We start from the raw sequence: 27,705 nt of genomic DNA on the forward strand, positions 1-27,705 counted from the left end.
ACTTTCCATTCACAACCCACCATTGTTGGATATATATAAAGAGATTAATTCTATAAGTTCTATAGAGAACTCTGACTAATACAATGATGCGCATGGAAGTGTAAGCAGAAAAACATCTCAAGATGCATTTTTGTTCATGCAGTTTCATCGCAGCAATAAAAACCCTAAGTCTGTATATATACAATGTGTTCTGATCAAATCTACCCCTAATTACCTCCCCTCCAACTCCTTCCCTATCTCCCACCACTATTCCCTCCAATGTCACATGTTCTCCCTTTAAAATAAAAACAAACTCATGAACTCCAATTAGGACTGCCAACATGTATATGGGCATAGGCCATGTATTGACGATTACTTTTTTCCCCCAGCAGGGAACATAGCACAGTAAAATCTAGTTGGTAGAAATGAATCTCCCAGATCACTACCATTGATTTCTCCATTTGTATCACTCAAGTATGTGATATTTCAGCAACAGGGTCTTATCATCAAGTTCTGAAAAGTAACGAAGAGCAATGACAATAGCTTGTAGTGTTGTAAGTTGTTTTAGTCAGAGTTCTCTAAAGGAACAGAACTGATAGAATAGGTATTTATTAGAGTGGTTTATAGTTCATCATCTGAGTAGTCCAACAATGACTACCTTCTGTGGAAAGACCAATGATTCCATAGTTGTTCAGCTCATGAAACTGGATGTCTCAGTCGTCCTAATCAGGTCCTGGAGTCTCAGGGAAGTCCTAGAGAGCTGGCCATCTTTGGTCAATGTTGGAATCTCAAAGAAGTAGGTTTTAGAACCAGAAAGAAAAAGAAAGTGAAGGAGTGCCTCAGAAACAGGATAGATAAACTTGCCAGCAAGAGTGAGGGCAAGCAGGCAAAAAGCAAGCCCTTCTTACATGTCTTTTTATGTAGGCTGCCACCAGAAGATGTGGACCAGATTCAGGGTGGAACTTACCTCAAATGACTAACCAAGAAAATCCTTCACAGGTATGCCCTGCTGCTTGACTTTTAGTTGGCTACAAATGTAAATCATGTTGACAACCAAGATTAGCTATCAGAGAAGGTCTATGGGGCCCCACTGACCAACAACTCCAAAATAGGCAACTCATTCCTGGACAGGGCTTTTAATTTAGTAGCTTTACCCCCACCCATCATAGGGAAACTCCATTGTACTTTATGAAGCTTCTACACTAGTAGATTTCCATTTGGCTTTTTTATTTGTCATAATGTGTTATCCTTCCCCGTGCTCCCTCTTCTACCTTGTCCTACCCCCATCACTCTTAACCCTTCCTTATTATCCCCCATGATACTTAACCCTTTATTATTCCCCATTCTCTCTATATACAACCTGTGTTCTATCCTTACTCTCTTAAAAGGCCCCTATGGTCCTTTACTATATTCTTGACTTCTATAGTACTCTGATCTAAACACACATATCTAAAGGTCCATAGCTAGTATCCATATAGGATATTGAACATGTACATTGTCTTTCTGAGTCTGGATTACCTCACTTAGAATGAATATTTCCAGCTCCATCCATTTACCTAAAAGTTTCATAATTTCATTTTTCTTAACAGCTGAATAATTCATGCTTCCACTGCTACCTGATTTTGTCAAAGAGGCTAAAAATACACATTGGAGAATAGATGGTATCATCAACAAGTGATGCTGCTCAAACTGTGTAACTACATGTAGAGTAAATCTAGATCCTTTTCTCTCCTTCTAAACAAACAAAAAACAACTAAATTCCAAAGAGACCAAAACCCTTGATATCCTGAATCTGTTAAAAAGACAGGAAAGGATACATGAAGCTAAAAAGCATCTCTACAGCAACAAGCGCTAAGAGACATTTAAGAGACAAAATCATTCTGCAGAGGCTCTCTTAACTATGTGCTTACACTTATAAGAACCATTAGTATGGGCTTCTGCAGGAGCACAATAAGATTGCTCCAAGGCTACACACCTACTTCCAAAACTTATTGTTGGGAATTCATGAGTCATGACAGACACTGGGAACACAAAAGGTATTTTCTGCACTGAAACAAAGCAGTGAGGCAGCCAAGTCCTGTGTTTTCCCAGTCTTCACACTCCTAACTGTGGTCAGACCTTGCTGTTCTGAATTCACTGGGTGCATTCGACGCTTAGAGTTCAGAGTGTTCCTTGCTCCCCTCTTTACTTTCCTGCCTTCTTTTCCAGTGGGCTTATTTATTTATTTTATTTATTTATGTGTGTGTGTGTGTGTGTGTGTGTGTGTGTGTGTGTGTGTGTGTGCCCATTCCTACACTCTTCTTATGAGATTTCAGGCCTTGATTCTATGCTAATGATTTATAGGTTTGTCTTTTTGGGGGTCAGACTTCTCCACATAATTTATACCCCTTTCCACCTGTCTACCTAAATCTAACCAGACTGAAGTGACATTTGAGTCTATATCTGAACAGATCTGCGGGGAGGTGAGGGTAGAGGGCAAAGGCGGTGCTTCTCTGTTTGTGCACAGCACAGCTAGGGAAGAGAGTACGAAGGCATGGCTGAGTGGTAATGGAGCCACAACATTTAGAGCCTGGTAGCCCTGGATTTTATTAGGTCTTATTCTAACTATGGTGTCTGTGGACTACTGAGGGCATAGGAGATTCAAGCTCTGGATGCATTTTTAAATAACTGCTCTGATGACAGAAAGCCAACGAAGTGGGGAGAGGAGCCCGGGGGGAGAAGAGTGTGCTGCCCTTTCAGGATGTTAGGAGTGGACACTGGCAATCAATGCCCACCCAAAGTGCCATATGACTGAAATTGATTTCCTTAAAACGAGGAAGAAGGAAACATTGTCACTAGAAAAGTCATTAAGTAAAACAGAAAGAATATTTAATATAACCTTTCTTTGATCCTTAGCCTTTCTGTTTTAGTCTATGTGCTGCCGAAGCGAGCACGATCCTTAGCCTTTCTGTTGCTCTGAAAGATACCTTGCTATGTTGCACAATTTCACCTTGGAATTCAAGGCTCTGATGATCCTCCTTCCTTAGCCCCTGGAGTAGCAGGGACTGCAGGAACACACCACTACATAGGGCTGTCTGTCCATGGACTTTGTATATATATTTGAAGGAAAGCTGGCTTTTGTTCAAGGAAAATTTAGAGTTAGGCAGAGATTTTAAAGGTGGCTAATGGAGACTTTTAAGAGTTCAGAGGTAAAACAAAACTGTCCCATATTGTATGTTTAACCTTGCTCTGAAGCTTATCACTCCAGATTAACATGATTTTGTCCTGTTGATTACTGTCTTAGGGTTACTGTTGCTGTGAAGAGACACCATGACCATGGTAACTCTTCTAAAAGAAAACATTGAATTGTGGTGGCTCTCTTACAGTTCAGAGGTTCTATCTATCATGGCGGTGGGCATGGTGGCGTGCAGGCAGGCATGGTGCTGGAGAAACAGCCAAGTGTCCTACATCTTGCAGGTAATAGGAAGTCAACTGACTGCCACACTGAGGGAAACGAGAAAAAGAGACCCCAAAGCCCACCACCACAGTGACGCACTTCCTCCAACAAGGCCATACATCTTAATAGTGTCACTCCCTTTGGGAGCCATTTTCTTTCAAACCACCACAATTTCAAAGGAAAAGAAACATGAGATAGAAAAAATAAGGGAACTTTTCTATTGATGTGAGAAAGACAAACTTTTGGTAAAGTGAGGAAGAAATGGAATTTAATGGGATACTGGGTATATAACAAATATCAGCTAAAATGGAATTAACTGAGCTAGAGAAGACACCTTTTTAAAAAATGGAAGATGGATTGGAGCAATGGCTCAGTTTGTAGAATGTTTGTTTTGTAACCATGAGGACCTGACTTCAGTCCCCCAAAACACTATAAAAGGAAATAAAAAGTGCTGAGCTGACAGAGACAGGTGGATGCCGGGTTAGCCAGCCAGTGCAGCTGAATCCCTCACATGGGCATCTATGAGATCCTGTCTCCAAAGTTAAGTGAAAATGCAGTTGAAGAAAATACTCAGTATCAACCTCCAGCCTCTCCATGCACAGGAGAATTCACACCTACATGTACACACATACATACCCTCCCACACATGCACATATACACATATATGCCACACCAACCAAAAATAAACTACAACTTGTGCATCAACTTGACATAAGCCAAAGTCATCTGAGAGGAGGGAGCCTCGACTGAGAAAACACCTCCATAAGACTGGTTGTGGGCAAGTCTGTTGAGCATTTTCTTAATTAGTGATCAATGGGGGAGGGTCTGGTCCACTGTGAGTGCAGCCACCCCTGGCTGCTTGTCCTGAGTTCCATAAGAAAGCAAAGCAGAGGGAGCAAGCCAGGAAGCACCAGTTCCTGCCCTGTTTTGAGTTCCTGTCCTGACTTCCTTCAGATGAACAGATGAACATGGAAGGAAGTGTAAGGCAAATAAACCCTTTCCTCTCCAACTTGGTTTTCGGTCATGGTGTTTCATTGCAGCAATAGGAACCCTAACTAAGACAATGGTACACCTTTATGAGAAGAAAAAAATGTAGGGAAAAGAAAAGGAAGGATTAATAATTACGTGGTGAGAATGCTTCTCGACCTTGTAGAAGACAATGGGAGAACTATGCCACTGAAAACACAAATGACAGGAACATAAACTACTTATATCTGAACTAACACATCGCAACAGAGTGCCTTTATTGTTTAGGGGCTAAAATGTATTAAAAGTTCCTCTGATTGTCTAAGGATCAAAATCACTAACATACCTTACACCATCCAATGGATTCAATGAATTTCCCACTCCAGGATGTGTTGAGATATTAGGACAGGAATTTTAGTAAAGGATGATGACTTGAGATCAATTGGGAAAACATGTTCAAGCTTTAATCCATGAATGGATTCAACCTTTATGAAATGGGAAATGGGGAGACATATAGTTCCTAATTATACACTTGTTACATATTCCTTTTACTATTGAACATATCACAAAACCAGTGCATGCATGGATATGTGCAGAATGGATGTGCTACATCATTCTGGATAATGATGTCATAATATGGGCAAGTACCTATGCATGATTTTGCAAAAATTTCACTGAAGTACTCTATATGTAAAATATGTAAAATTACAGATAATGACATTTAAGTTCAAGCATACTGAATCAAAACAATATTCAAATATCATATAGTACTTGAAATGTTACTACTTCGTATCCTCTTCAAGTTAATTTCTTTGAAAACAAAGAGGTAAACACATGCTAACCACAGCAGCATCTACAACAGTAAGAAAGTTCATACGTTTTCAAAATAATTACCAAGAAAACTCTTATATTTATATCTTTTCTGGCCAGAGAAATTATGCTAACAGCAGGCTAGCAAGAATCATCCCTAATTCTCATGAACATGATTCTAGCTGCAGTGTAGGCAGGGCCTTAAATACATTTCTCACTACTGCATCTATTTTTAATTTCCAATTCAACATGGAATTCTTAACTCACTGGCTCTAAGTTGGAGGCTATTTGCAAAGTCTTAGGTGAAACACTAAGCCTTTACTGAGTGCTTCAATTTTAACATTTCCCCAACAATAACAAAAAATAGATCTCTTAAAAATCTGCTGAGTTTTCCTTCCTCAATATCCAAAATAAGTAAGTTAGCATACCAGCTAGTTAACCAGTTAGTTAGCCAGTGCATATCAGTGAGGTGTGGTTAAACAAAGGCAGGCAGGCAGTTACCTGTAGTGTGAGAGGGTGCCACAAAGTAGAACCAATTCAGAACAGCAAACATTTCTTAACAGTATTTAGGACATTTTTGTTCTTGTTTTTGCTTTCTAAGACAAATAATGCTTTGGTCTTGTCATTCCTGGTAAGATTTCATGTCTGGGTATGAGAAATGCTCTTGTTATAAAGGAAGGCATCATCACTTGGAATTGTGCAGGCCAGTTCCAGGTGTGTGGTCCCTTGGCACAATTTTGAACATAATGAATAAAATCTACATGTTCAAATACACAAGCAAGGCACACTTTCTTCTAAAGTTCCTAACGGATGCATTTAAATAAATCTTTCTATAGGCCTGTATGGGTACGGAATCCATATTAACTCCATTATTCCCACATATCCTCAGCACAAGAAGCAGCCTCCTTTAAGGGAGGAATTTCTCACAAATGTTCTTCCACAAACTAGACGATGAGACCATTTCCAATCTGGAGAAGCCAGAAAGCAACAAATAAAGAAATGCTTTGAGTTTTTTTTTTTTTTTGAGACAGGGTTATATATTATGTATTCTTGGCTGACCTTGAACTTAGAATGTACTTCAGGCTGGCTTTGTTCAAGATCTTCCTCTCTGGGTCTTCCAGTGAGTTATAGGCATAAGTCAGCATACTCAGTATGCTCAAATGTGCCTTCGCTTTTTAAAATGCCCATGGCAAACTATGATATGATGCTGAAAGAATACAATTACTTTGGGGGTACAGGTGGCTTGTTATAGGCTGGAAGGGCCCTGAGAGAGCCATTTACTGTGCCTGGTTACAGTAGTTGCATGAACATGAACATGTCTTCTAGCTGCAAATCTACAGTTAGCATCTTTTAATATGATTATGCTACATACTTCAAGCAAATATGGATACTTCCATGCTTATGAGAGTGTGTATTTATGTCTGTGTGAATATACATGTAATGAAATTCCCATAGATCTAGTGTCCTGCTTTCCTCTCTATTGCTGTAATAAACATCATGACCAAAAGCAACTTGGAGAGGAAAAGGTTCATTGCATCTTACCGGTCCCAATAACAGTTAATTATTGGGGGAAGCCCAGGTAGAAACTCAAGCAAGGCAGGAATCTGGAGGCAGGAACTAAAGCCGCAACCATGGAAGAATGTTGCTTACTAGCTTGCTCTCCAAGGCTTGCCCTGCTCGCTTTTTCATACAACTCAGGTGCTATCTGCCACCTTCCCATATCAGTCAGAAAGCCCTCCAGACTTGCTTGCCTGCCAATCTTAGGGAGGCATTCTTAGCTCTTCCCAGGTGACCCAAGTTTGTATCAAATACACAAAATTAACAAACACACGTAGCAATCTCACTTCTGGTATATATCTGAAGAAACTCAAATCAGCATGTCCACACCTATGTCTTCATCTCATCGTTACTCATAATTTGCAATAGACATAGTTATCTAACAACAGATGAATGACAGGGTATGGAAAATGGTCATATACACTGAGGAGAACACGATACAGCCTTACCCCCGCCCCCCCCAAACACTTCATTTGTGACAAAATGGATTCAACATTAAGTGCAATACATTGGATGGGGAAAACACTGTGATACTACTTTTATGTGGAATCTGAAAATATGATCTCCAAGTAACAGGGCACAAAATTGGTCTGAAAAAAGAGAGAGGGATGTGGAACCATTGACCAAAAGGTTCCATATCACATACTGTCCTTGTTGCTATGACCAAATATCTGACAAGAAGTAATTTAAAGGAGGAATAGATTAACTGGATAACATCTGAGGAATATGATGATTTGAATAAGAATTGCCAACCAGCTCCCTAATCAAGACACAGAGACTTGATATCAGTTATGAATGCTCGGCCTTAGCTTATGTTTGTACCACTAGCTATTATAACTTAGTTTAACTTGTTTCTCTTTATCTATGTTTTGCCTTGGGGCTTTTTACCTTTCATTCTGTATGGCCTACTCTGCGTCTGGCTGGCTGGTGGCTGCCTGGCTGTCAGGCCCCAGGCATCTTCCTCTCTTTCTCCCTCTTTCTTTCTTTGGAGCCTAGATTTCTACTCCTACTTATTCTCTCTGCCTGTCATCTGTGCTTATCCCTTCTCTGCCTAGCTGTTGGTCATTCAACTTTTTATTAGACTAATCAGGTGCCTCAGGCAGACAACATAAAACAGCAACACATCTTTACATAATTAAATAAATGCAGCACAAACAAATGTAACACATCTTTACATAGTTAAAGTAATATTCCACAACAAGAATGACCTCCATAGGCTTATATATTTGAATTCTTAGTCACCAGGGAGTGGCACTATTTGAGAAGGATTAGAAGGTGTAGCCTTGTTGGAGGAAGTGTGTCACGGGGCATGGTTTGAGATTTCAAAAGCCTATGCCAGGCCCAGTTTCTCTCTGTCTCTGTCTCTTTCTGTCTCTGTGTCTCTCTTTCTTCCTCCAAATCAGAATATAGCTTTCAACTACTTCCCCAGCACCATGCCTGCCTGCATGCCACCATGCTCCCTGCCATGATGGTAATGGACTAATCCTCTGATAAAACAAGCCCCCAGCTAAATGCTTTCCTTTGTAAGAGTTGCCTTGGTCATGGTGTCTTTTCACAGCAATAGGACAGTGACTAAAGGTCACAGTCCATCATGGTGGAGAGGCATGGTGGCTGGTCACATTGTATCATCAGACAGAAAGCAGAGAGAGCTGAGTACTGGTTCTCAGTTCATTTTCTCCTTTTTGTAAGTCTGAGATTTTAGATCGTAGGGTAGTTCTTCCCATACTCAGGATAAATCTTCCCTCTTCCTTTAAACCTTCCTCAAAAGACCCTTACAGACATATTCAGAGATGTGTTTCTATGGCGATTCTAAATCCAATCAAATTGACAAAGATTAATCATCACAAGTTCCAAGTTTCAGTTGGAGAAATAGGTTGAAATGATCTGTTGTCTGGACATTGACTACCATTAGTAATATACACTGTATGCTTCAAAATTGCTAGAAGAATGAATGTTTAAAGCTCCTCCCATAAACTCACTGATAACTTGAAGGGACTAATATGTTAATAAGCTTGATTCAATCTTTTCCCAGTGTATGTACATACATAGAAGCATCGCATTGCACATATATGTACATAAATAGTTTATACCAATAAAAATACTTTACCTTTTCAACATCAGACAAAAGATAAGGCATTTTTCATTTTTAATGAAAATACAGGAAGTAGAGTTATAGGGATATACTATTCCAATTTTGTATTTGCTCTTGGGCTATAGACTTGGGGAGATAACACTTGCCTAGTGTATTTGAGGCCTGAGGTTTTATCCATGGTCCTGAAAAACAAAAATCAACTCTTGTCAACAAATAACATGCATTTGGCTAAAAGTCAATGTTATGTTTATATAGAAATTTATGATCCAATCATAAAGTAGTTTCTATTCAGGTGAATTTTATTCTCTTCTTTGTTCAGATTTCATTTGGGCAAGAGTTAGACATCTGATCTTCAGAGCATCAATTCCCACACTGCCCACCCCTGTCAACCTTTCCTCTCCACACTCTTCTTAGTAAGAGAAAAATCACTCTGTTTCTCAAGTTGGGAGCACCCATAAGTCTATTACCAAAAAGGACAGATCTGGAGTCGAACCTAGAACAATCTGCTATGACTCAGAGTGTGTTCTTTACTGAGGGAGGAGCATCAGGACAACTCGGTCTGATGTATCTTTATGTATGGTGAATTTAGTGTTGTAGACTGGAGAGTTTTGTTTTCAGTGCAGAGAACAGAATAGGCATCATGGTGAGAAAAGTAAATGAACAAACCTATGACGAAGCTTTAGAGATATCTGAGAAAAGAATCATCTTAAAAAGATCGGTGCCTCCTGTTTTGCTTACTCCTATCATTCTTTTTCCTATGTGTATTTGTGTTGGGGCCACAGAGGTCCTTGTGCTCACAGATCAACACCAGAGAAACCAGGAATGTGAAGCATGCAGGATTGTCTCTTCAAAGAAAGGGATGTATAACCTGTTTTCCACCCATATGGCTAGAAATAGATGTAATTAATAGCTCAGGGGACATCTGCACTATCTGTAGGGCCAGGCCACACCTGCCCCCATGCTGAAACCCTTACTAATAGGACCAGAGGTGGTTAATAGCCTGGTGACCTTTGTGCTATCTGTATGACTGAAACCACACCAGATTGTCCCCAGGCCCTCCAGATAATGCATGAAGTCTATTTATAGAACCCACCTTCGTGTGCTTTGAAAAGAGTTTTGATATCATTATGCCTTAGGTTTTGTTGTTCACATGGGATTATGTTACACCAGGAAACTTTTTCAAATTGTACTGTACTTAAATATGCCTAAAGTAAACTGACTGGGATCAGACTCTAGCAGTTTGAACCAACACCAGTTACTGAGTCATGTTGAACTGGACTTTCTTCTCACCTCTGGTGGATCATTACCTCTGCTGGCCACGGCCTTTGCAGAGATCCCACCCCATTCATTTGAGCATCTGGTAGTCTCTGAAATGTGTTGAGCATATTTCACGAATTTAAAGATCTTTTACCCCAAATCAAAATGAAGTTTGCAATCTGAGAAATATAGTTCATGGCTATCACAGGAGAATTGCCATGATTATCATGCCAGGGCTAGTAATCTTATCTGAAGGAGTTCAGAAATAAAGCCTTCCTTCACGTGTTTGGGGGAGAGTTTACTCTATAGCCCAGGCTGGCCTAAAAGAATGATCCTCCTGTCCATCCAAGAATGCATTCCTTAAAGGAAAGACAAAGAGCTTTGTGTCTTGAAAACCCATGACCCCTGGAAACTAATACTGCTCCAGACCCTTACAAATGGAGCAAGACTGGCCAAGCAGCTCCAGAGAAAGCCCAACTGACAGTGGTCATCTGCTTACTTCACCACAGCTCGCAGGATTGGCTGCTCCTTACCACACAGCTGGAAATGACAGCCAAAACCTTCACACATGGCAGGTGATGTTTGGAACTCCACATGCAGCTTGTGATTCACTGTCTACCACAAAGCTTTTGATGGCTGGCTGGACTCCAGCAGGCAGCTTGTGAGGTTGACCACCCTTTACCACTTTCAATCTTCTTCAGAAAGAAAGAGGTTTTGTTACTCATCACTTGCCGAGTGAAAAATGGAAAGGAAAAAAAAAAAAGTCATCGTTTTGAGAAACCCCTGGAGGGATTCTGGCCCAGTAGTTACTTCTAATGTGGCTGTTCCTTCCAGGTTCCTCTCTGGAGAGTTCTCAATTGTTAAGTAACTGATCCTCTGCCCATGATTCTCAGGGGAAAACAGGGAAGGAAAAAAAAATGAAGGTGAGCTGAAGGACGTCCACAGCAATGACTTAATTATAATTTAATCAATAATTTACTGATCTGTAATAGTTTGTGAATACATATGGGCATGCACTGCATTTGGAATGAACACTCCAACCTGCCACTTTAGCTGCTTTCACCCTAAAATTATGGTTGAAAAATAATCTCTGAATTAAGCACAAAGGTTAAGATAAGCATTTTTCAATGTTCTGCTGAACCTATTACTGTGTAACAAATTACTTCTAAAACTGAGAAGCTTAAAAAAATAAAAATGAATTATGTTGGGTATGGTCAGGAATTCAGGATGACTTAGCTGAACAGTTCAGCTCAGTTTCTCATAATGTTGCCAGGTGATAGAGCTCTGATAATGCTTATCTAAAGTTTACCTGCATGGTTGCAAATTAATGCTGCCTGAGGTGGGGGCTCAATTCTTTCCACAAGGACCCCTAGAGTTCTCTTGGTGTCCTCATGATACAACTAGACAACAGCTGCTTTTCCCCTAAGGAAAATAATACGATAGAAAAGAAAATGGAACCCTTTGAATGCTGGTCTGCCTTCTGTGCAGTGTCCTGTTGATTCTAGTGCTCATTGATATTCAGTGTGAAAGCTCCCCAAACAGGGGGATGAATGACAAGAAAGGTATCAGAGAGGCTCACCTGGAGCCTGAGGACCGCTGTATTCCCAGGTCTCTATTTATTCATATTCTTCCTTATCCCAGAACAGTTAGCTCATGGTCTTGTCATCGAAATCAGCTCCATGTGCCAATGAGACTCTACCAGTATAATTCCTCATATATGGCTCTTCAAGCATTAGCTCTCCCTAACAGCCTAGAGCTAACCCCTATACCCAGGCTTACAAGCATACTCATCACACAATGGTAGGGCATGCACACAGAGGGTAACTGTTATGGATGTTCTCTTTTAAAATCAGGGACACAAAGGGGGTCACATCTAGAGTACTTCTGAAAACCCTCCAGGCAAATGTTGGAACTGTAAATTCCCACATACACTGATTTTCAAATGAAGTCACATTCCCTTATGTCCACAATGTGCTGTTGGCTCAGAGGCTAGATCTATTCACTGGGTAGTGTTGGAGAATGCATCTGCACATGGAAACACATGAGAATCTCTGTTTGATTGTTAGGAAGTCTTCCATTTTCAATGGTTTATGTTTTGTGTTAGTTAGGTGGCAAATAAGTAAAATAACACTGTTTATGCACCACCACATCTGTTAAAGATCCCAACAGAAAGCGTATTGAAGGTATGAGGTTTGTTCTTACAAAGTAGAATGTCTTCAGGGAGCAGCCATTCATAGGGGCTTGTAGTTCTGCTTTCTACCTGTTGGTGAGGCACCTTCATCCAGATCAAAGACAGAACGATGATTTTTTTTTAAATTCATATTCGTCATCCAAGATAGTTCCAAGCTTAAATCTTTCAGCAGAAATCGAGGATTTACTAGTTACTAGTCTTGTGGCCTTGGACAGGTTGTTTCCTCAGCCTCTTCTTCCTTTAATGGAGACACTGAAAGGATTAAATGTGATAATGGATGAGAAGCTTTGGTACACTCAGCCCAGAGTAAGTTCTAAAATTATTATCATTATCTAAAATTATGGGAATTATCTGATCATTTCACTGTTCTTTAGGGAAAGTTTTCCCATCTGTAAAATTAGAGGTTGCTCTTTATTTCTCAGGTTCCGTACAGCTCTTCAAACCTACGGTTTTCCAGCTGAGTTACCTGAGCAGGTCCCTTCTCACAGCAACCATTGCGTTTGCCCAGCACTTGCAACTTCGAAATCTGTTCACAGCTATTATCTCTTTAGAGTCTCCTTGTCATTCTGTGAAGCAAGAGTGCAAGGCAAGCAAGATCGTCTTCATTTGAATAATAGGGAAATGAGATGATGAACAGTTATAACTTGCCCGAAGGAACTGGTTGCAAAGTTAAAACTAGAGGAATATGACTCTTAAGGGGAGACACACATACACATGCATACACATACATACACATACACATACAGACATAGACACAGACCACACGACACACACACACAGATGCCCCTTTCTCCAGGCAACATGACCTGGCTTAGTATTCAATCTACTTTTTTTCAACTCAGAAAATAACAAGAAGCAGTTTTTACAAAGTTCCCAGGGAAGGATAAAGACATTGTTTATAAATAAATAGTTTTGACCAAGACCAAACAGTAGACAGGAAGTAAAGTCTATCTCACCTGTCCACACCCATCTGAAAAGGAACACTCACTGTGCCCTCTGCATGACACACTATGATGTCATAGCTATTGATACCTCACTGTTACAGCCGTGAGCTCTGCCTCACTTGTCAACAACAGGATGTGAGTAACTGTTTACTCCATTAGCTTCTTCTTTGGCCACGGTTTCCAATTTTAGCCAAGATTTCAAGAGAGTGGTTGGGCTATTTCCTCTCAGTAGTCCTGTGTAGAAAACCTGTCCAGAGAAAATTCAGGATGGGTATTTGCTTAGCTCAGGTTGCTCACTGAGGTATGGGAACCCGCACCAAGAGGTTCAGGAGACACCTGCATCCCTATTCCATAGCATCCCTCCCACGAATGACAATCCTGCCCTACAAAGGGCACAATGCCCAAATGGTCACACAGTGGCTTTTCACTGATGGGAATATCTGTCCACATCCCAGTTTCGGCACGGCACAAGTGGCACCAACTCAATTAGCCTTTCTTTAGTCAAGGCACTTACTGTTATTTTAATTCCTGTAGATGATGGCTATCCCCGCTTTCAGTGTTTGCTGGGCACGGTCTGTGCTTATGGAGACTGTGGATGATGAGACGGCTTTCTTGCTCATTTTAAAAATGTAGTAAAGAACATGTCATGGGGAAAACCCTGCTGGCTGGAAGAAGATGTGCCGGACTCTAAATGACAATGTCAGCCCCCAACTGTGCCTTTACCAAGTCACCTGCACTTGTGTTTTCATCTTAGGCCTAGGAAATTCTACTTATTTATAGAACACTGCAGACATGCTTTTTGAACATTTGAGATGTTATATGTGTTTAAATAATAACGGTTGGCTGTGGCATAGTGCTCTTTTTGAGGACCCTGTGTCGGGAAGTGATTTGTTGAGAGATAGGACATTTTAAAAAGCTTTTATTGAAGTGGCTTGATTAAAAATGTATTTCAGGTAATGCATGACTTTTGAAAACATTTCAGTCATACTAAAATTCTATTTTTACAAAGGTAGGCTTGGATAAAAACAACTCCTAAACACTGTGTATCTTAAAAAAATCTTAAATCAGTATTTCCTTAGGCACAACAGACACTGTGAATTCATATTGAGGTTAGAGTTTTCTTTCCTGAGGAAATGTTTGTACTGCTTAGTTATATATAAAAATTCTATTGTTGGAAACCAAACAGACATGTGAATGGCAAGGTTTCTTTCACCTTGACTTTTAACCTTTTCCTCGGGTCTCTACAGCGATGTCTGTGGAGGTGCTCTGCAGAGAAAGGCTGGGGAATATTCTGCCACACCCATAAAGAAGAATGGGGTGCCTCAGAATGAAGACTTCTCAAAAGGGTTGGCTTTTGGGCCGGTCTTCATTATCACATATTGCAAGAAGTAACTTTTAAATTTCACACCAGGCTCCCTGCCTTGTCTGTGAACTAAATAAGCATCTAGTTCATATTGTTCTTTACTCTTTCATATAATTCCTATTCCATGGTCTTCAAGGCCACATAATTACAGAGGTAAGTGTTTATAAAGTTGAATTACTTCACTAGGATGAGGAAAGAGAGACAGAGAGATGGGAAGGAAAAGGCATAGAGAATATGTAGTAGAATATTATTTTAAGATGTGCTGTAGATGTAACCAACCGTCTTATTAAATAAGAAACACAGAAACAATGTAAAAGAGAAAGCCGAGAAGTCAGAGCTCAGAGCTAAAATCTCACCCTTCCTCCTGCTGTCCCAGCTTCGCGAAAAGAGACCTACTTCCTGTCGGTTCGTTTTTTTAAAGTATGTTGTTCTGCCTTCTCATTGGTTGTAAACCCAAACACATGACTGCCTCGTCACTGTCTGAATGTACAGCCCCCTAGGTCTTAAAGGCATATGTCTCCAATGCTGGCTGTATCCCTGAACACACAGAGATCTTATGGGATTAAAGGCGTGTGCCACCACCGCCACACTCTTGCTATGGCTCTAATAGCTCTGACCCTGAACACACAGATATCTATGGGATTAAAGGCGTGTGCCACCACCGCCACACTCTTGCTATGGCTCTAATAGCTCTGACTCCCAGACAACTTTATTTATTAACATACAATCAAAATAATAATTCAGTACAATTAGATTATCACCACAATGTGCTACTTTTGTTTATGTTGCATTTGTTTAACTCTGAAGCTGTGTTACTGTGCCTATCTAAGACACTTGATGGTCTAATAAAGAATCGGCCAATAGCAAGGCAGGAGAAAGGATAGGCAGAGAGAATATATAGAGGGAGAAATCTGGGAGGAGATGAGAAAGGAGCCAGAGAAAGAGGAGGAGGACTCCAGGGGCCAGCCACCCAGCTACACAGGAAACCATGGAGTAAGAAACAAAGAAAGTTACACAGGAATAGAAAAGGAAAAGCCCAGAGGCAAAAGATAGACAGGGTGATTTGAAGTTAAGAAAAGCTGGCAAAAAAACTAAGTCAAGTTAAGGCCAGGCATTCATAAATAATAATAAGCCCCCATGTGTGAATTTATCTAGGAGCTGGGTGGAGCTCCTCCCACAAAAGAACCAAAAAACAAAATAAAACAAACCCAACAACAAGAGAAGAGAGAGAGAGAGAGAGAGAGAGAGAGAGAGAGAGAGAGAGAGAGAGAGAGAGAGAGAGAGAGAGAGATCGAGACAGAAATAGAGAAAGACAGAGAGAGGGAGAGAGAGATTACTCTCTGTCCAGATTAAGCCCTGACTATCCCGAAGACTGCAGCTCGAGACTAGCCTCTTCTGCCCTGTGGCATCACTGGTTAAATTCTAGAATCACAAAGCCGTTACCCATCTGGAGGGTTGGACCTTGATCTCAGTATTGTTCAGGCTCAAGTTTCCTTGAAAGCAGCACTGAAGAGAGCTCTTCAATGTTCATTCTGTCCCATATGCATTTTTTTCTACTACACGATAGCAGAGCTGTCTATCATAACACTTTAGCAGAACTATTGGACAGGACTAGATAAAATTATGATGATTTTGTTTCTATTTTTACACTTGGGCAGCAACATATAACATATAGGTTCCTTTTGATCATCTTCTTACAGACTTTACAGAGTATCTTCCCCTAAAAGAGAGTTTTAAAGGTTGTCTAAATGACAAGTATCTGTTTCAAAAGTAACTGTGGCTTCTCCAGAGGCTATGACGTTTGAGACAATTATTCTCACAAATGTCTATCATTTTTATATGTAAATGACTGAGTATTTCCCATTTCAGAAGCACATCATAGTACCCTTCAGAAATGCGTTTACATCCATCCAGTCAGCAAATGTGTCTAGAGTAACTACATATATGCCATTTCCCACCAAGTAAATGACTACAGCATCTTCTTGCTATTGTCTATGAGCTCTGAGGTCCGTGCTGGCCCACAAAATGAACATATATTGGGGCTGCTTTATGAGACTCAAACACAAGAGATTTCAAATATTGCTGTTGCTAGTAAGAAGCACACATTTCCAGTATAGAAAAAAAAATGTATATATAAAAAAATCAATACGAGAAAGAGCATAAATGTACATGGCTGTACCTATATTCATTGGTCTCTTTCACGCTTTAAACAGAGCATCATGGAAACTTATATGTTCCTTTCTGTGTAGCTTGAATTCTCAGAGACTTGGAGTACACTTGAGCCAATTTTATTTCCCGAGACCTCATATTGGTAGTTTCTTATTTTGTTTTAATTTGTTGTTGATTTAGGAAGTTATATGTCATTTCCGCACTTGTTTTAAATATATTTTCTCCATGAATCCTATATATGAGGTAATTATAGAAAGTTAGAGGCAGTTCTGAAACAAAGACCAAATAAAGTTACAGTCCTTTAAAAGATGGTGTTTGTAAAAGTCCGCTAAAAGCATCACATAGGCTGGGTGGTAGTGGCTCACACCTTTAATCCCAGCAATTGGGAGGCAGAGCCAGGCAGATCTCTGTGAGTTCGAGGCCAGCCTGGGCTACAGAGTGAGTTCCAGATAAAGGCACAAAGCTACACAGAGAAACCCTGTCTCAAAAAAAAAAAAAAAAAAAAAAAAAAAAAAAAAAAAAAAGGCATCACAATGGTAACCTTCACATTTCAAGTATATTGAAATGAGGTACTGCTACACCTATTTCTAGATCTTTCCTCTGTGTTCCTTCTAATAGACAATGCAAACCCACCAAATGGTAAACAGTCTAAGTGGTTTTGAAAGATGTCTAGTGTCTGTAGCAATACTGCATTACTAAAATGGGGATTTAAAGGATTATAATAGAAATTTAAGGCCCTGCCCTAGACTGATGGAAAGACAAGTCTGCATCTAACTCCACTGTCCCTTATTCTTCACAAACTCCCTGAGGATTTCTACTTTTAGCATTTATCCTAAGAAGTCTGGCAGGACACTCAGGCCTTTAGGCACATGGGGATACTATAGACTCAGAAACTTTATAATTTAGCCTAGTTCCCTATGTTCCCTGTGATGACTGGCTAATAACGTGGGAAGCCAACTCAGAAAAGCTGGCTGACGAAGCCATTCTGGCTAAAGAGGCTCATCTACCAAATACAATTTGTAGATTTAGAAGGAGGGGCCTGAATGCTGCAAGTGCAGTTAAGTACCAACCCTGGACAGAGGTGTCAGCCTTCTCTCCCTTTCTATTGCTGCCCATCAGAGCATCACTACACCATAGAATTGCTAGGAAGTGCTGGCAAACTACTGGTCTCTCTCCAGCTCTGTTTTCCCTAGAGCCAAGGGTGCCTACTTCTCTGCTAGTGGCATCATTGCTGCACACCAACCATTGCTTGTTCAGAGGACTGGTATAATAGGACATTTGATGTATGAATACATCTCATTTGCTGATTATTGTGATGAAGCTTCTTCTGGTCAGGATCATAAATGTCAAGCTTGGTCTATATCACCTGTGTCCATACCTATGTAAGCATCACCTGGATTGTGACATGCATGCCCAGCACTTTGAAGGTTTTCTATGCCTCTTTAGGCAATCAATATGGTGTCCCAAAGAGAACCTCTTCTGAACTCTATCTCCATAATTGACTTGATTATATTTTAACCAGCTCATCTTGATCTCATTAGAAAAGACTGTTAATCCCATTTAGGTCCCGTCCCCATTGTATAATTTATCATCTGGGGAAATGTTTCTACAAAAGATTGCCTTCATCCAAGTTGTGCATTCAACCTTCCCCAGAAAACTGATATTGAGCATAGTAGCATTAGCCTGTCATCCCAGGCCTGGGAAATGAAGGCAGAGGGGTTACAAGTCCAAGGCCAAGCCACTGATCCTAACATTCAGCAGGCAGAGGCAGACAGAGCAGTGAGTTTGAGGCCAGCCTGGTCTACAGTGTAAGTACCAGGACAGCCGAGGCTACACAGAGAAACCCTTGTTTCAAAAAGTAAGCAAGCAAGCAAACAAACAAAAAACCAAAGCCAGGCAATCCTGGGCTACAAACAAAAAACCAAAGTCAGGCCCCAAACAAACCAACCAAATGAAATACATTTCAATTGCCTGCTGTGTCGCTCAAAGCTTGGGTCTTGGGACCCTGACTAAGGATGTTAAGGGAAAGGAAAAACCAAAACACACGTACAGAAAAGCTGGGGTCTGTTGGAGTGGCACGCACTACTGCCACATTGGATAACCACAAGCATTTTTATTATGTGCAGCCCGGGGAAGGGACTAGCTAGTATCGGTAAGGAGGTCTTTGTAGGTCTATAGATGAGCAGTCTCAGGCTGGATACATCTGGGGGAAGGACACAGCAGTCACAAGTTTTTGAAGACACTGGTCATTCACTTGCGCCAAGGCTCCCAAGAGAAGCTTTGTCCCTCCTCTGAGCCTCATCCAGGGAAGGCTTCTCTGTTCCAGTAGGGCTGAGGCATTGGGGTATTTGACATGGCTACTCAGGACCTCCCTCACTTGGGGCTTCCTCTGATCCCTACAATTGCCTTATGCTTTGTCTTGCACGGTTTAATTTCAGGGACATTCACCTCCTTCTTACCTTATACCTGCCGTCTCCTGCCACCACTGTTGTAGTACATTTTCAAGGGAAAAGAATTGAGGTTTGTAACAGAGAGGGCAAATCTATGAATGGGGTAGAAACCAAGGAGGGTTGAGAAGAGCACATGGGAGGGGGTGTGCACTGAAAATCAGCATCTTCTTGCAGGTTAGTTAGGGAGGGAGAGAAGTTGAAGGCCTACTGGGGGACCATCAGTGAAAAAGAGAAGCATCATGGGAAAACGTGAGTCAGGAGTCTGTGAAACCTGCCTGTCCCACTGAGTCCATTCACTCATTGGTCATCACCTCCTCAAAGAACCATGGCTGCTGGGGGCCTTTCAGGACTGGCATCTGGAGCAGGAGCTGTGGTGTGCACTGGTATGAAGAACCATAGAGAAGTCCTATTTTCTAAACGTCTTTCTGCATCAGTGGTCTATACAAACTTGGCCTATCAGTTTACAGCATGCTGTGTACAAGCGCTCCAGACACTATGCTGGCACAGAAGCCATCAATGTCAGAAACTTTTCAGAAACCCTGTGGACCAAGGCCTCTAATAAGGATTCCTTTTTTTTTTCCTTCCAAACAAACACAAGCAACACGATGCCCAGCATTCAACAGAACATTTTAAATTATTTCCATATTTACTACTTAAGAATTAGAGTATTCCATGAGGCTATGAATGTCCTCATGCAATCAGTAAAGGGGAATAGGTTTTATAAATAAATTCCCAAAGTATATATTTGTTTCTTTTTTTTTTTCTTTCTGGGTGTTGTTGTTTCTGTATAGTATATTTCTGCTAAGGCCTACTTTTCAGTAGAGAATTTAATCCCCAAAACCAATTAAAAGGATTGTTTCCTCACTATGTAACACAAAAGCCCCAAACTTCAGAGTTTATTCTTGGAATGTTCTATAAATACTGCAGGTAAAACTGATAAGTGTAGAGTAGCTGTAATATCTAAAAAGCAGACTTTTAAGTAAGTCATAAATGCCCAAGGGAAAGTTTTTACATTTGTTTATTTTATGCTTATGCATATATGTCTAAGTGTATGTGTATGTACCATGTACCTGAAGGAAGGCAATTTTTAAAAACATTTATTTATCTTGATTTTGTGTGTTTAAGTGTCTCGCATGCATACATGTGCACCATGTGCATTCCTGTACCCACAGAGGCCAGGAGAGGGTATCAGATGCCCTAGACTGGAGTTATAGATGGCTGTGAGCTGTCAAATGAGTACTAGGCACCAAACCCAGATCCTCTTCAAGGATAGCTGGTGTTCTTAACTGCTGAGCTATTTCTCAAGCCAGCCAATTTTATATTTTGAGACAGAGTCTCATGTAAACCAACCTGGCCTCAAATTTACCATATGGTCAAGGATGACCTTGGATTTCTGATCTTTCCTGCCTCAACCTTCTGCAAGTGCCATGTCTGGTTTCTCCAATGTAGAATATCAACCCGTGGCTCCCCTGCATGTTAGACAAGCACTCCAACAAGTGACCAACTGTTCTGGTGGAAGCTCCATCTCAGCCCCTGGCACCCTGGTATCCATATACCCAAAGAGTCTGGAATGTTCTGGTGGAGGGTCTCCTGCCCCATCTCTTTCCTCAAACCTGCCCCCTCAAAGCCCATCAAACACAGCACCTCCCCCAGAGATGCTCAAGACCACTTCAATACCACAGGGTATTTAAGCTGTATCCCAGAAAACAGACATGTGGTTTTCTGGTCTCTCGTCCCCATCTCCTCTCTGGGAGGCTAGAGAGTCACCCAGGGATGCTTTACCCATTAAACCAGGGCTTTTTCTAATTTTGTCTGATTTGGTTTGATTGGATTGCTACATCAGTAGAGAGGTTTATTGGGGTGCAAAAACCTTTCACCTACATCCCTAGCCCACAAAGCAATTTTAAGAATAAGAATTTATAAGTAAATCAACGTGGTAATTTCCTACTTTAAAATGCCAGTACCCAAGAACAATTTTGAAAGGAAGAAAAATATCACAAAAGTTTCACAGGACCACCCTGAGAAACATATGAAGGGAAGAAATTATTCAAGTCTTTTACTTATAATTAATATTACCACGCTCCACTGAACTACTTCTCTGTCAGGGGCAAGTTTTCTAAGTATTGACTGCCTAGATTCCAAGTACCTGACAGCAGTGTAGGTACTTGGAAGTCGCGTCTAACCAGAGTGGTGACAACTGATGTGACAAAAAAGAAAACAGAAAAAAAAAAGTTCACTTTATCGCCAGTGGCAAGAAGCACAGGTGAAAATCATACACAAAAGAGCTACTACAGAAGTTTCCAGATACAAGAAATGTATGCAAAGGCACACTTTTCAAAGAACAGATCTAAAGAATTAATTTGGGGAGTTGTTATCTTTGACAAGACTGTGGCCCTAATGCCTAACTGTAAATGCCAGTCATGATGAGCTATGGGAAGACGTGGAGACAAAACACAGGAACCATTGTTAGAGTTTCCTCTCAGCAAGCATGCCTGCTCTGCTGAGCCAGCACTTAGTTCTTAAATGTCTCTAGTATTCCCCTGAAAGCTCCTGAAGCAAGAGCTTCCTCTCAGAAAATGCTACACTTTGTCTGGAGCCTGAACAATCCCCTCTTCCTTGTGGTGACAGGAGCAGAGCACTGTTGGTTGAAAGCGAGTCTGGTATGCACGCAGTTTGGGACAGAGTTTGATCCCTCCCACGGCAGACTTTTTAAGAATGTTGCCCAAGGGCACAGTGGATAAGACTCATTAAAGGAAGCTGCTGTAAAGAACCAGGGTGAAACTGCCCTGCCCATTCCTCGGGCACAAAACTCATTGGGCTGGAGAGACCAAAGGTTACGGAAAGATGACTTGGCATGACTCAGGTGGAAGGAGGCTGGCAGAAAGGAAAACTCTTAGCTTGTTTTTCCAGGTCAGCATTCATCTAGGCTGGAAACAAGGAAGGATAGGATGTGTTGAGGTGACACTCCTCTGACTCAGTCTTTTATCACACCCTCACCAGTCAGTTTCTTGAGTCTCCCTTTGAGCAATTAAAGTTTTGCTATGATATCATATTTAAATGTTGTGTTTCTACTTACCCAATGCTTTCCTTCTCTGTTGTTTTCTTCCTTGAAAGACACCCAGTAACAATACAAATGAAAACAAACAAGCAATCCAGTCTACTCCTCTTTATATCCTAGGCATGCCTCCATGGGAGGCTTTTGAACAGAGTAGATACTTGGGAAAGGTGGATGGAGGGGAATAGACAAAGTTTCCCAAAGCAGAAGGAACCTGAAAAATTATTGTCATCATTTGCTAAGGTTATGATACAGCAATATAAGAAGAGAATTGACATTAGATTTTAGTGGTTTAATTCCTAATCTCAATGTTTACAATTTTATAGATCTGGAAGATGCCACAGAAATTATGGGGCACAGAGTTTTCAAACTCTATTCACATTTTGTTACAAATAACTCGTGTTTTTAGAGTGCCAACTAGCTAAAATGTCCCCGAGTGTAAATGGGAGAAAAGAAACCATGCAGTTCACCTCAGGCTGCAGCCCCAACCTTTAGCTTTCTGTTTCTCCCTCAGAGGCCCTCGGAGCTTTGCTCTAAGACAATTTACACATCACTAGTGCTTCCTGGTGTTCTCCTTTAATTAATGAGAATGAGAATGCAGAGGCCCACTGAGCTGAAGGGAGGGCCTACAGTTCTGAACTCAGGAAGTTAAAACCTGGGTAAGTCACTCTTCATGCCTTGGCAATTTAAAACGTCAGAGCCAACACAGAGTTCTGCATTTAAACGGGGGGTGGGGGGGGAAAAGGGGGGGAAACTGTGGTTTGTGCTGTTCCTCAAGGAGAAAACATACAGACAGCATCTTAAACGGCAGTTCCAGGACATGGTAGATCAGGGCTCCCCATGCTGAAATCAAACTCAGAGTTCTCAGGTCAGACCTCTCACAGAGTTACATGAAGGTGGAGCACAGACCTCTGAACTGGGGTTAAAGAAACACCCTGCTCACTTTTTTTTAAAATGTCTTTGTGAGTTTTAGGTTGTATATTGCAAAGGCCATGGAATACAGATGAGCCCGAAAATGGCCAGATTTCATTTGTAGAACCTGGAGACTGTATTTGTGGTGATCTGGTTTTCATTATGCACACATCTGAAATTCACTTTCCAGGTTCTAAGGATTTATAGCTTGTCCCCTTCTTGAAGGGGGCAGCAGTTACAGCCTTTCCCACTATTCAGTCCACTGAACACAGGAGACACAGATTCTTTATATTAAAATGCTGCTGCGCAGGGAAAGCAAACACCATTTTACAATCGGCAGCAGAGCTCAGTAGAAGCAGCCAGGGTCCGTTTATTAAAGAGCAGCAGTGAGTCATCTAAGACCACCAGGTAGACCAGCTGATACTCCAGATGTTCTGATGAATTTAAATAAATCACTTAGGATGGTGAAGTTCCAGCTTTCTCTTAGCATGGCCTGCTCTCCAACATTGTTCCAGATTAAAGGACATAGCCCATCAGTCAGATCTCACCGGAGTGGAACAAGCTTCATACCCACCTCAATGTTTGAATGGGAACATAGATTTTTCTGGTTGTCAGCTGTGATAATGAAGTGTTGTTCTTGATCCCAGAACAGCAATTTTCCTTTATATGAAGATCATTGTTCTCTTTGGAGTTCAATGAGGGCCAAGTCAGTGTGCAGCTCACATTTGGACATGGAATACCATAGGAGCATAGTCCCATGGGCATGTGACAACATATCCTCACTTAAAACTGGCATCTCTGGAGACATAGACCTATTTGGGAAATCTTTAGCATATTAATGAAGAAGTGCAGGTAGACCCTACAGAGTACAGCTAATCCCTAAGAAATAATTGTTAATGAGTAAGAACTAAGCACTTCCAGGAAGCAGTCCTTAGTGGCTGGACATAGATGTAAGTAAGCAAAGTAAATAAAAAGTCAAACATTTTATGAGTGAGGTAATACAAAGTAAATTAACTCCAAATAAATTCAGGAACTATGTGAACAAGAGAGAAGGTGGTATAACCAGTGAATGACTTTACTAAAGGGGAAGCCATGGTATTGGGAAGGAAGCCTGAGAAGGCTTAATTCCTCCTCTCTGGGTGCCTGAGTCTGACTCACAAGTGAAACCACAGTGGATTAAGCCTCTTGTGAACGGGCCTGGTATCATCAGACTCAGAAGGTCAGATCAAGCCATTCTGTGTTGCTCCAGTTTTGTGTGTGTGTGTGTGTGTGTGTGTGTGTGTGTGTGTGTGTGTGTGTGTGTTTTGTAATCTTGTCACTGTTATAATGCACTGAACTATAATAAGAGATGAGTTTCCCTCATTCTTCCTTGCCTATAAAGGATATACAATTAAGAAGCTTTAGCTCAGCAGTTATAATTAATTTATTTATCCTATATTTATTCAACAAACATTTTTCCTATACTTATTTAACAAATGTCTCTTCTTAGTACAACCAGGTCCTTGGTGATCGGGTAGAAATGTAAGCAGTCAAATTAAGTAAATAAAAGGCATAGATTTCATGAGTTCTATTAAGACAAAGTAGATGCTTTGAAATGGCTTCCATCAGGGCTGTCCTGGAGAGTCTCACATCTGTTGCTGTGATAAAAATATCCTGACAGAAAGCAACTTAAGGGAGAAAGGCTTTAGTTTAGCTCACAATTCTAGGTTACAGTACATCATTGTGGAAGTCATGGCAGCAGTAACTTGAAACAGTCACAGCACATCCACAGTCAAGAGTGGAGAGAAATGAGTAGTTTCCAGTCAGCCTCCTCTTGACACTTACATGTCGGGAACCCAAGCCCAGGAGATGGTAGCACTCACAATGGGAAGGTTGCCCCACCTCAATCAGTTGAAACATTCAGGGCAATTCCCCACAGACCTGCCCACAGGCCAACATGTTCTAGACAATCCTTCATCGAGACTCTCATCCCAGGTGGTTCTAGATTGTGTGAAGCTGATAATTCAAACCAAGCATCATGGGACGACATGTGTTTTCTATGAAGTGCCATATTAACCATATGTGGGCTAGTCCGTGTTTTTGAAATCATTCTTTCTAATTCTGATATCTTAAGAATAGCCATAGCTGGTTGTGCATGCCTGTAACCCAGCACTGGAAAGGGAAGGTAGGTCCTAGTCCTTGAGTCCTAGTCTCACCTGAGCTACAAATAGTCTTACCATGAAACAATTTAAGTCACTATATGTTAGTAGATTTATGATTGACTAAAATTTACTAATTGACAGTAAACTTTGACTTTCTAATATTTCCACACCATCATTAAATATTATTCATTTATTTGAACTTATAAAATATTTAAAAGCATTCTTCACTTGTGGACTATACAGAGGTAGTTGGAAGTCAGATCTGGACTACAATATGCCCCTTCCATCAACTCCTGGCTATGTGGCTCAGGGAGAAGTCTTTGCAGTTAATCTGAAGATAGGTTGGTAACATCTCTTCATGGTCCAGAACACCTGGATTAGGGGTATAACTCAGTGGTAAAGCACATGCTTTGCACTGTCAAGGTTCTGGGTTGAATCTGTATCACCAAGAAAGAAAATGACAGCTTCATGGATAAAGAGAACCCAATTATATGAAATACCGAGGAAAAAATGAGAAAAAGAGAGAGAGAGAGAGAGAGAGAGAGAGAGAGAGAGAGAGAGAGAGAGAGAGAGAGAGAGAGAGAGTGAAAAGGGCCTAAAGCCATCCCTAAGGACCCCACAGTGCATACAGTTGTATATAAAGGTTTGCCATGAAATAGAGTAAACCAGCAAAATACATGGATTATTGTAAGTGTAGGTATTGATCTCCCGCAATTAGGTGAAAGGTGTGGTAGGAAAGAAGAACACACAAGGGGCATAAATAATTTTTAACAAAATGTCACATTTTCTCACAGTCATTGTCTCTGTAGAATAAGTTGATTTCTTCCCCCCTTCTGTATGGTGACTTGGCAGAATAAAGAGAATCGTGTAGTCTTTGTGTTGATTAAAATGAATTATCCTGTGGAAATGGTAGATTTTTTTTTCATTGAATGATTTAACCATATGTCAGTGTCACTGAGAATGTTACCATATGTTTGCCAACCAAATGTCATAATTCATTGGGGTGGGATTTGTGCAGTGAAATCATGAGTAAAGATGAATAAAACATTTTTATTCATATATACATTTAGAATCTATTCTTTAGCTCTTTCCTTACATTTGAAATGGGGTTGTTTTTGCTGCCACAGGCTTGTAAAGTGGCCATCTGGGCAGTGTGATTGGAGAACATCCATAAAAATGATTGATGAAAAGAAATATCTGAGTACTGCTTTGTAGACTGGCTTTTGTGGACTCATACTTCATCTGTGATTTCAAAGCTTGAGAAAAAAATAGGGAAGCGTTTTTTACCTATTGAGTAACCTCATGTGGCAGAGAGATGATTATTTCTGTCTGTATTTCAGAGCTGTGACAGACCTCCACATCTTACCCAGATGCCGTGAAGAGGAACATTTTCTTCATGTTAAAAAGATACCCAGGAAACACACCCATCTGTCTGCTGCAAGAACATGTACAAGCTCCTTGTTTACCAGAAGAATCTGAAGTGTTGCTGAGAACTAAAATACGCCAAGAAAAGAAATAAAAGAAAATTATGACACATTGTGTTTTTGAGGAGGTGTTTTTGGTGAAAGCAGAGATTTGGGGTGTTTGACACCCAAAAGGCATCTTCCAGTATATTCTATCAAAATGTTAAAACAGCCTGCAGGAAGATGGACATACAGTTCCTCTTGTGTGGAAAAGACAATGTTGACTATCACAAAGCATTTGATGTCTACTTCACATTTTCCTTCATTAGATGACATATCCAGTGGTGTAGGAACTCATCACTGGGCCATTACACCAATGCATATTTAAATTTTGAGTGTGGGGTTTTATGATGGGTTGTTGTCATTTTTATATAGCTTCACTTACTGGTGAAACAACTGACTTAAGTATTTGCTCCCAATTACACATTTATTAAAAATAATAACTTAAAAGAACTCTGTTGTAATCAGAGAAGTTAAAAAGTTGCAATAAAAGAAGAGAGTGCTATAGGAGTGCTATAAGAAGGAAGAGAATGATTAATTTTCCTGAAGAAATCTGGGTTGTCTCAGTGTGAGCTGTCAGTGTCACTGGGCCTGCAGCAGCTGAAGATGCAGTAGAAAGTATTTTAATACAAGGGAAAGTAATGTTCAGAACAGAATGATCGTTCCGATTCACTTCTCTAGTTCATTTTTTTGAATTATAAAACAAAAAAACTTGCAAAAAATACATTTATCATATTCAACTTCAGAACTTTTCTGAAGCAAATATGTATATGATAACAAGACCAAGCATGAGAAACACCCCCAAAGTCACCAGTCAGGGTCAGCATCATGGCTGCACAGAACCTGGTGCTGACATGGGTCCCCTGCTCAGTCTATACTATATCTTTGCATTCATAATGACTTTTTAAGAGTTATGTTAT

The 27,705-nt window shown here is 40.6% G+C and overlaps 1 long non-coding RNA gene across 1 annotated transcript; it reads left to right on the plus strand.

The window, feature by feature from the left end:
• The first annotated feature begins 13,322 nt into the window (after window positions 1-13,322).
• Window positions 13,323-26,856, plus strand: LOC121830445 (uncharacterized). Its single transcript, XR_006073658.2, has 2 exons — window positions 13,323-13,367; window positions 26,663-26,856. It is a non-coding gene; the product is annotated as an uncharacterized LOC121830445 (long non-coding RNA).
• Window positions 26,857-27,705: the final 849 nt, after the last annotated feature.

Source organism: Peromyscus maniculatus, chromosome 6 (genome assembly GCF_049852395.1).
Source record: "Peromyscus maniculatus bairdii isolate BWxNUB_F1_BW_parent chromosome 6, HU_Pman_BW_mat_3.1, whole genome shotgun sequence".
NCBI classification, from domain to species: Eukaryota; Metazoa; Chordata; class Mammalia; order Rodentia; family Cricetidae; genus Peromyscus; species Peromyscus maniculatus.